Raw genomic sequence first — 8,782 nt, 5'->3', positions numbered from 1 at the left:
TTATCTCTTCCCAGTATCAATAAAGGCTCACTTGGGTTACCTAGAAGCCATGAGAAAGCTTGTAATAGATCTGGCTGGTTTTTACCAGCAATTTGACCACCATGTGCACAGGGAAGTCTATTGATAAAGGCTTTATTGCAATAAGTTGCAAATACATGGATGATTTTGAATTCTCTTTCTTGAGGTCTTGTTTCATGATAATAAATTTAGGGTGGCTTATTGGAATGGATGTTATTAACATATTTTCATAGTTCTAAGTACATGGAATTGTAAAATAGATTAATGAATGTGGCATTACTGACAACTGTCCTCATTTTGAAATCAAATTACAGTGTACTCAGATGAGGAAGCAAAGCAGATTTGGGATTATGAGTGAACTAATTTAAAAAAGTCTTAGGGGTATGATCAGACTATTGGGTAATTCAGTAGAAAAATGTCAACTGATTGAGATTTTGTGTTTCCTGATTTCAGAGAGAAGTTAAGATAAATAAGGAACACGAGGAGACTAGGAAGCCAAACATAAGTGATAATTTTGTGCCAGAGTGTGTATACATCTGTTTATCTTCTTGCTTTACCACTAAGGTTGCTCCTAGAGGAGAGTTTAAATATGTGTTGGAGCTAATCTCTGTGGATTACACAACAAACCACATCCTACAGCTCTCCCTGAAACACCCCTTATGATTTCAATGTAATTTGGTTTTTGCATTTTTAGAAATAACAAAATACTTTGCAAACTCATCTACTTTATTACCACCACAAGTGAGTCAGCTGACTCCACATTTTAACACAGTGACAGTCACAGAGGAATGGAGGAATGAGTAAAGTTATCAATATATGTGCTTTTAAGAAGTACAACAGGGTAGCAGCTATTTCCAGGAACCAAAACATGGGTCAGCAGCTGTGAAGGAAAAGTGATGGAATAAATGACTCATTTCAGAGGAGTTCTACGACATATTAATTCTATAATGTATCCTCAGCACCCAGTTACCCGCTTTGATCTAAAGATAAGGATTTACAGTTAAGGTCCCATTTATGATTTGACTGGTAGGGTCTGAATCATGTTTACTATTGTTTTGACTATTACTTGAAACCTATAGTAGTACTTGGGATATGTGTTGTGTATTCTGTGAACATGTGCTATTTTTAGATTAGATAATTCCTGTCTCGAACCCCTGTTAATTTGTTTGTTTCTGTTTAATTGATAGTGGTTTCAGTAAATGGATATATCTGAAAAATTGCAAAGCCACTATTAAAATAAGTTATTATTATATATAGCATGGAATTGCACATTCCTCCTTTGAATCCGACAGAGCTTCACCATATCCTTAACAATTTGGGAAAAACATGCTATTATTTTTCTTTATAAAATTTCTCCTGTTAGGCTGTGATGGTTGTCATCAGCAGTAACTCCTCTGAAGGCTTTGTTAAAAGAGTTGAAAAAATTGGAAAGGTGTGAATGAAGCTGTTTGCTGAATATAAAGAAAAGAGCATTGAAGTACAATTCACAATCTTACTTCTCCTCTATGCTTTTAGATGTTTGACATTTGAAAATTTTGCTTCTAGAAGAGATGCCCTATATAATTCTTACTTTAAGGAGCAAGTTGCTTTTATAATTTTTTTTTATTATTCTACCATTCAAGTATTTCCATTTAAATTAAATTCAATACCATTTAAAAAAAATCAAAAGTGCAGCCAGTATTCAATTCCTGGGCTAAATAATTTTAGAAAGCTTTGTGTTATTGAACCTACGGGGTTTTTCTGTAGTTTTAACTCTTTCTTTCTGTGATTTTTCCCATTAGTCACGTAAGTGACTGCAATATAACAGACATTGAGGGTAAAGAAGGACTGAATAGAACAATCCTTGGCCTCATGAAGTTGAGAATCTAGCAAGGGAGTCAAACAATTCAATCATTCAGAGACAATTTATTGAGTGCCTGGCCTAAGATGTGCACAACAAAACCCCAGCCCAGAGGAATCATTTTAATGGGAGAGATAGATAATAGGTAAGCCAACTTTAAAAAGAAAAAAAATCGTACTGGTTTTTCTTTAATAGTGATGCATATTTGAACTAAATAAGCACATTTTAAAAAGAGCAGTGATTGAGAAGAGGTTTTGTAACTGAGTGGTCCGAAAGGGCCTCCCTGAAAAAGTCTGTTTTGAACAGATTTCTGAATAATATCAGCTAGGAAGCTGCGTAAAAATCTCAGGGATGGGTGATTTTTCCAGTCAAAAAACTGTAAAGGCTCCAAAGTCACAATACAGCTGTAAGTTTCTCTAATAAAGTAACTTCTGACAAAGAATGAGAAGAAATAACTAACCCAGGTTTGAAAGAAAAGGGACAGACTTTCTATGGAATTAATATTTAATTAAAGCTCTAAAGGACAAAAATACAATAGAGCAAAATTCTATATACCTAATGACGCTGATATACTTAATGAAAGTTCATAAACAAGTGTGGGTAGCAAAGAGTGTGTGGGAATGTTGGTAAGAACAGTGGGGAAGAGTCATCCCTGAACATGTTCTTAAATGAAGCAATTCTTGTGTTGTTTTAAAGGGTAAATTGGAGTTTGCCTAAGTGATTAGAGAAGGATGCCTCGGCTTATGGAAGTTCAAAGCCATAAAGATGTGATAAACTACTGCAGATATTTTCATGTATATTTGTTGTTGCTTCTAGTAATGGTGATCTAAAAACTCTTTCTTAAGACAACTAAAAATCCAGACAAAATAGCTTTTAAAGTTAAAAATATCAGAATGATTATAAAAATAAGGGAGGGATTACTGGGCCAAAATAGGAAATACAATGAGAGCCCAGAGATATATGCCCTGAAGCCATTTTAGCTATGAGAGCATTTGAAACTGCTAAAACACACTGAGCTGTGTTTTTAATAGACTCTTGATACTAGAGAAACAAAATTCAAAATCCAGCAGCAATCAAATTTGAGGACTTTGGTACAACCCAAATTTAAGTTGAGATCCCCAAAGCACAAGGAGAAGCAGAAATAAGACTATAGCCTACCTTGCCTTCTGTGTAAACTGAGAAAGTCAATCACTGAATTTGGAATATGATTGTCTTGTAGAGTCTCAGATATAAGAGAAAATCCTGCCAAGGAGGACCATACCATTATTATAGCTCTTAATTATCCCTACTCAATAAGAGTTTCAAATATAATGTCTTGAACATAGCAAAATGGAACAAAGCACACAAAGAAAAACCATTAACAAGATTTGAAAGACAAAATGGGATTAAGTATGATGTTAAAATGATCAATAAAGATTGTAAAATGGCTTGATTACTCTGCTCAAATAAATGAGAGGGGAAGCAAATTGAACAAAAAATTGAAACTAAAAATGATATTGAGAAAGGTTTTATAAATGAACCAAATGGATACTCTAGAATTTAAAGATATGACAGCCAATTTAAGATACCACAGGGGTGCCTGGGTGGCTCACTTAATTAAACCTCCAATTCTTTGTCCTTTTTTTTTTAACACCTTAATTTTATTTTATTTCTTTCATTTTGGCTCAGGTCATGATGTCAGGGTTGTGAAATAGAGCCCAGAGTTGGGCTCTGTGCTGAGCCTGGAGCCTGCTTAAGATTCTTTTCCCTTCTTTTTCTATCCATCCCTGCGCTCTCACTAGCTCACTTTCTCTTGCTTGCAAATAAATAAATAGATAGATAGATGATAGATAGATAGATAGATAATAGACAAAGCAAAATAAAAGCGGATTATGAAAATAAATATAAAGATTTTGAAATGAAAACAAGTTCAAAATAAAATAGAGAAGACCTACACAGCTAAAAGTTCATTCAGAAAATCTACTATTAAAGAAGTCAGTATAACACAATGTTAAGATATCAAAAGATTTGAGCATGTACTGTACAGAAAGGGTAATCCAAATGGCCACTCATATATAAAAACTGTTTATCTTTATTATGAATCTGGAATTAAATTAAATTAAATTAAAAATAAATTAAAACCTAGAATGGCATACTATTACACACTTACCATATTGGGCAACAGTGAAAATGTCTTGCAAGAATGTGAAGGAATGACAGTGCACATAATAAAAACATATGAGGAAAGTTGGACAATATTTAGAAAACTTAAAAATTAAAAAAAAAATTGGCCCATTCCTAGAAATACAACATGGAACTAAAGGAATATTTTCATCAGGATATGCAAACAGATGATTATAGTTATTTCATTCATAACGGCAGATCAGTAGTGTTATATTTGCACAATGTTACATTAAATAAGAGAGAATATTAACAAACTGGGAGGAGGGGCTAGGTTGTTATCATAAACAGATCTTCTATGGTGCTAATTATGTTCTATTTCTCAAAATCTTTAAGTTAAAAAAGTTTTCAAATTTATATCTAGATAGATAGATAGGTAAATGATAGATAGACAGATATGCCAGAAGCTGCAATGCTAGGCTAAGACCAGGCTTCAAAGGGCTTTTCTATTCTCTACTAAATACTTTAAACCATTCATTATATCATAGCTCAGTGTTCAAATCTCCATTTGTTTCCTCAGTTTCCTAATATTTATCTTAAGGTGACCTGATCCAGACTTTTGATCACCTTTGTCTAAATATTTCTATTTTAACAAAGTCCTTTTGAACACTCAGAGACTAAAACTTAGAAAAAGACTCTGATTGTTATCTCACTAGAGTGGAAAATATATAGTTACTCATTAACTAATGATATCCATGTCTACATTAGATCCATGACATTTTTAATTCTTGGGAGCTTTTGGCTAAATGAATTTTTTAAGCTTCCTTTAAATGGAGCTTTAAGCCATCGCCACATGAATAAAATTAAAGAACTAAATGAAAACAAGCCAAGTATTTACAGAGTAATTAGAATGTGCAGTGGAAAGAGTACAATTCTGAAATCATAAAGCCTAAATTAGTGTGATGCATCTTTACCAGCCATGTAATCATAAACCAGTTATCTAAATGTGTTAGCCTCAGTTTTTTCACCCATGAAATGGTGATGATAATACTTATTATGAAGAGTTGTTGTGTGGATGTAATGAAGCATGGAGCATGAGAGTCTCATATTCCATGCTAAAATGATAGCTATTTTTATACTTATAATAATTCTAATAATAGTAATTAAATTGTTCAAAATGATAATATTCATTTATATTGAGGCATTGTATTGACTATTCATAGACACATTTACCAAAATAAATTTCATTTTACTTTACCCCCTCTGAGGATATATATTCCCTAATTCAATATGAATCTCATTATGAATAATAATTATCATGATAAATATGCAGATTTTTCTTCTATTTATTTTTAGGGAAGTATCCTTTACTGTTGAACATAAAGAAACTTAAGCAAGTCTGTCTTATTCAAAATTTTCATGCTGCTTTCTTATGAAACTAGATTATAGAGTTGTATGAAATAAATTCATGCAGTTAAGACATTTATGTTTGGAAAACTGGGTGGTCAGTTTAGTATTTCAAAAGAAGATTTTAAATTTAAACCTTAAAACTGAGCTCTTTCAGCCTTATTTATAGACCATCCTTCATGCTTCATAAGTATTCCTTCATTGTAAACTAACTAATAGTGTTTGTCACAGTGTATATAACTACAATGGATTTTGTATTCTATTATTTCAGAGTTAGTTGCAGTTTCTACTTCCTTAATTCCTTTTTTGAAAAATAGATTAATTCTACAAAAAGTTTTTTCGAGCTTTATTGAAAAATAATTGACATATTATAATTTGTAAATTTAAGAAATGATTTCTTATAACACTGCAAACTTTTAACATTGTGTAAATTCTGTACCATTTGATAAATTGGTATACATCTGTATTGCAATATAATCTACATAAAAATGTTAATACATCTACTATCTCATATAGTTGCCTCTGTTTTTTATGCATGTATTGTAAGGAATTTTAAGATCTACTCTCTTAGCAACTTTTATGTATATAGTACAGTAGAGATAAACTTCAGAGGTCTTGTGGGTTTTGTTCCAGACTGCCTCAATAAAGTGATTATCTCAATCAACTAAGTCAAATCATTATTATTTTTTTTGGTTTCCCAGTGCAAATAAAAAATTATGTTTCCCAGTGCATATAAAAAATAAACACTATACTGTACTGTTCAAAAGCATTATGTCTTTAAAGAAAAACAATGTATATACCTTAAGTAAACTAGTTCTGAGTTTTCAGTGGGTCATAATTACTGATCACAGATCACCATAACAAATACAATAATAATGAAAAAACTTGAAATATTGCAAGAATTACCAACATGTGACAGAGAGACACAAAATGAACAAATGTTTAGAAAAATGGTGGCAGCAGACCTCTTTTATACAAGATTGCTATAAACTTTCAACTTGTAAGAATGTGATATATGTAAAGTTTAATAAAGGGAAGCACAATAAAAAAGTATGTATATATTATTAACTATGATCATCATGCTGTACATTAGATCCCCAGAACTTTTTCATATTATAGTTGCAAGTTTGTGCCCTTTGACCACCTTATTCCACCCCAGGTTCACCTCTTGTCAACTCAACTCTAAGTTTCCATTAGTTTGCTTTTTCTTCAGATTCTGTATGTAAGGGATATCATAATACATAAATTAAAAAAAATATATAAAATCTTTGAAATATTTCACTTAGTATAATACCTTCAAGATCCATCCATGCTGTTGTAAAAAGCAGTATTTCTTAATTTTTCATGGTTAAGTAGTATTCCATAGTATATATTTACCATACTTATTTTATTCATTCATCCATTAATGGATACTGAAGTTATTTCCATCTCTTGCTTAGAGTTAATAATTTTATAATGAACATAAGAGTGCAGATATGTCTTCGAATAGTGACTTCGTTTCCTTTAGATATATACCTAGAAGTGGGATTACTGAATCATATGGTAATTTTACTTTTAATAATATGAATAGTCTCCATACTGTTTTCCATACAAATTTATATCCCTATCACAGTGCATAAGTTCCCCATTTTCCCCAATATTTACCAAATTTGTTAGTTTTAATTTTTTGGTAGTATATATTCTAATAGGTAGTAATATTGTGTTTTTCAGAGGTAAACAACAACATAATGAATTTGCCCTGAGTTTTTACATTGAGCACTTTTTAATGCTCCTGTTGGTCATTTATATAACTTTTTTGAAAAAAAAAGTCTATTGAGATCCTTTTGCTATTTTTTAATGATATATTTTTTTCTATTTGTATCTCTTGATTATTAACCTCTTTTCAGATATAAGATTTGTAAGTATTTTCTTCCATTCTGTGGATTGTGTTTTCATTCTCTCTCTCTCTCTCTTTTTTTTTTTTTTTTTGGCAATGCAGAAACTTTAGTTAATGTAATACCATTTATTTATTTTTGCTTCTTTTGCTTGTGTTTTTGGCGTGGTATCCAAAAACTATTGGCAAGACCAATGTCAAGGAGAATTTTTCCTATGTTTTCCTTTAGGAAATTTAGTTTCATGCATCACATTTAAGTCTTTGATCTATTTCAAGTTAAGATTTATGAGTGATATAAGCTTCCAGTTTCATGCTGGTTTATGTGACTATTCAGTTTTAAATATCATTTATTGAACAGACTATCTTTACCCATTATATATGTTGGCCCCTGTCAAATATTAGGTGACTGTATGAAAGGATTTATTTCTGGACTCTCAAATCTGTTCTACTTGTTTATTGGTCTGTTTTTATACCAGTATACTTTATTGTTTTGAGCATGAGGGCTTTGTAGTATTGTTTCAAATCAAGAAGTGTAATTTCACTTCTTCATTCTTTCTCAGAACTGCTTTAATTATTTGTCTTTTATGGTCTCATATAAATTCTAGGATTCTTTACTTACTTCTGTAAAAAAATAATATTGGATTTATTAAAAGATTATTTATTTATTTATTTGACAGAGAGAGATGACAAGCAGGCAGAGAGGCAGGCAGAGAGAGAAGAGGTAGCAGCTTCCTGCTGAGCAGAGAGCCTGATGCAGGGCTCGATCCCAGGACCCTGGGATCATGACCTGAGCCGAAGGCAGTGGCTTAACCCACTGAGCCACCCAGGCACCCCTAACATTGGATTTTTGATAGGAATTGAATTTACAGATGGTTTTTGGTAGTATGACATTTTAACAATGTTAATTCTTACCATTCATAAATATGAGCTATCTTTCCATTTATGTCTCCTTCAATTTCTTTATCAATGTCATAGTTTATGGGGTACATATCTTTCATCTTCTTAGTTAAATCTTATCCTAAGTATTTCATTAGTTTTGATGCTATTGTGAATTAGATTGTTCTCTTTATTTTTTCAGATAGTTCATCATTAGAGTGTTAAAATGCTCGTCTTGTGCTTACTTTGGCAGCACATATACTAAAATTGGAATGATGCAGAGATTAGCTTGATCACTGAACAAGGATGACATGAAAAACTGGGAAGCATTCCATATTGGAAAAAAAAAAAACGAAACAAAACAAAATTCTTGTCTTTTATATATTGATCTTGTATTTGGCAGCTTTACTAAATTTGTTTATTCAAAATTTTTTGTGAATTTTTTAGGATTCTTTTACATGTAAGTTCATGTTATTAAAAAAAAGAAAATTTTACTTCTTCCTTTTTTTTTTTTTGAGTCTTTTATTTCTTTGTGTTCCTTGTTTCTCTGGCTAGGACATCCAGTACTATGTCAAATGAGAGTAGTGAAAGTGGACACACTTGTCTTTGTTCTGATCTTTAAGGGGAAAATTTTCAATTTTTTTTTGATTGAATATGAGATTAGCTCT

General features: G+C 31.5%; 1 non-coding gene across 1 annotated transcript; it reads left to right on the top strand.

Annotated features, from left to right (window-relative positions):
- Positions 1–8,351: 8,351 nt before the first annotated feature.
- LOC131828372 (U6 spliceosomal RNA) lies at positions 8,352–8,455 on the top strand. The gene has a single exon (XR_009352388.1). It is a non-coding gene; the product is annotated as a U6 spliceosomal RNA (small nuclear RNA).
- Positions 8,456–8,782: the final 327 nt, after the last annotated feature.

Source organism: Mustela lutreola, chromosome 3, assembly GCF_030435805.1.
Source record: "Mustela lutreola isolate mMusLut2 chromosome 3, mMusLut2.pri, whole genome shotgun sequence".
NCBI lineage: Eukaryota > Metazoa > Chordata > Mammalia > Carnivora > Mustelidae > Mustela > Mustela lutreola.
The sequence above is the reverse complement of the archived record's forward strand: the minus strand, read 5'-3'. Positions and strand labels throughout refer to the sequence as shown.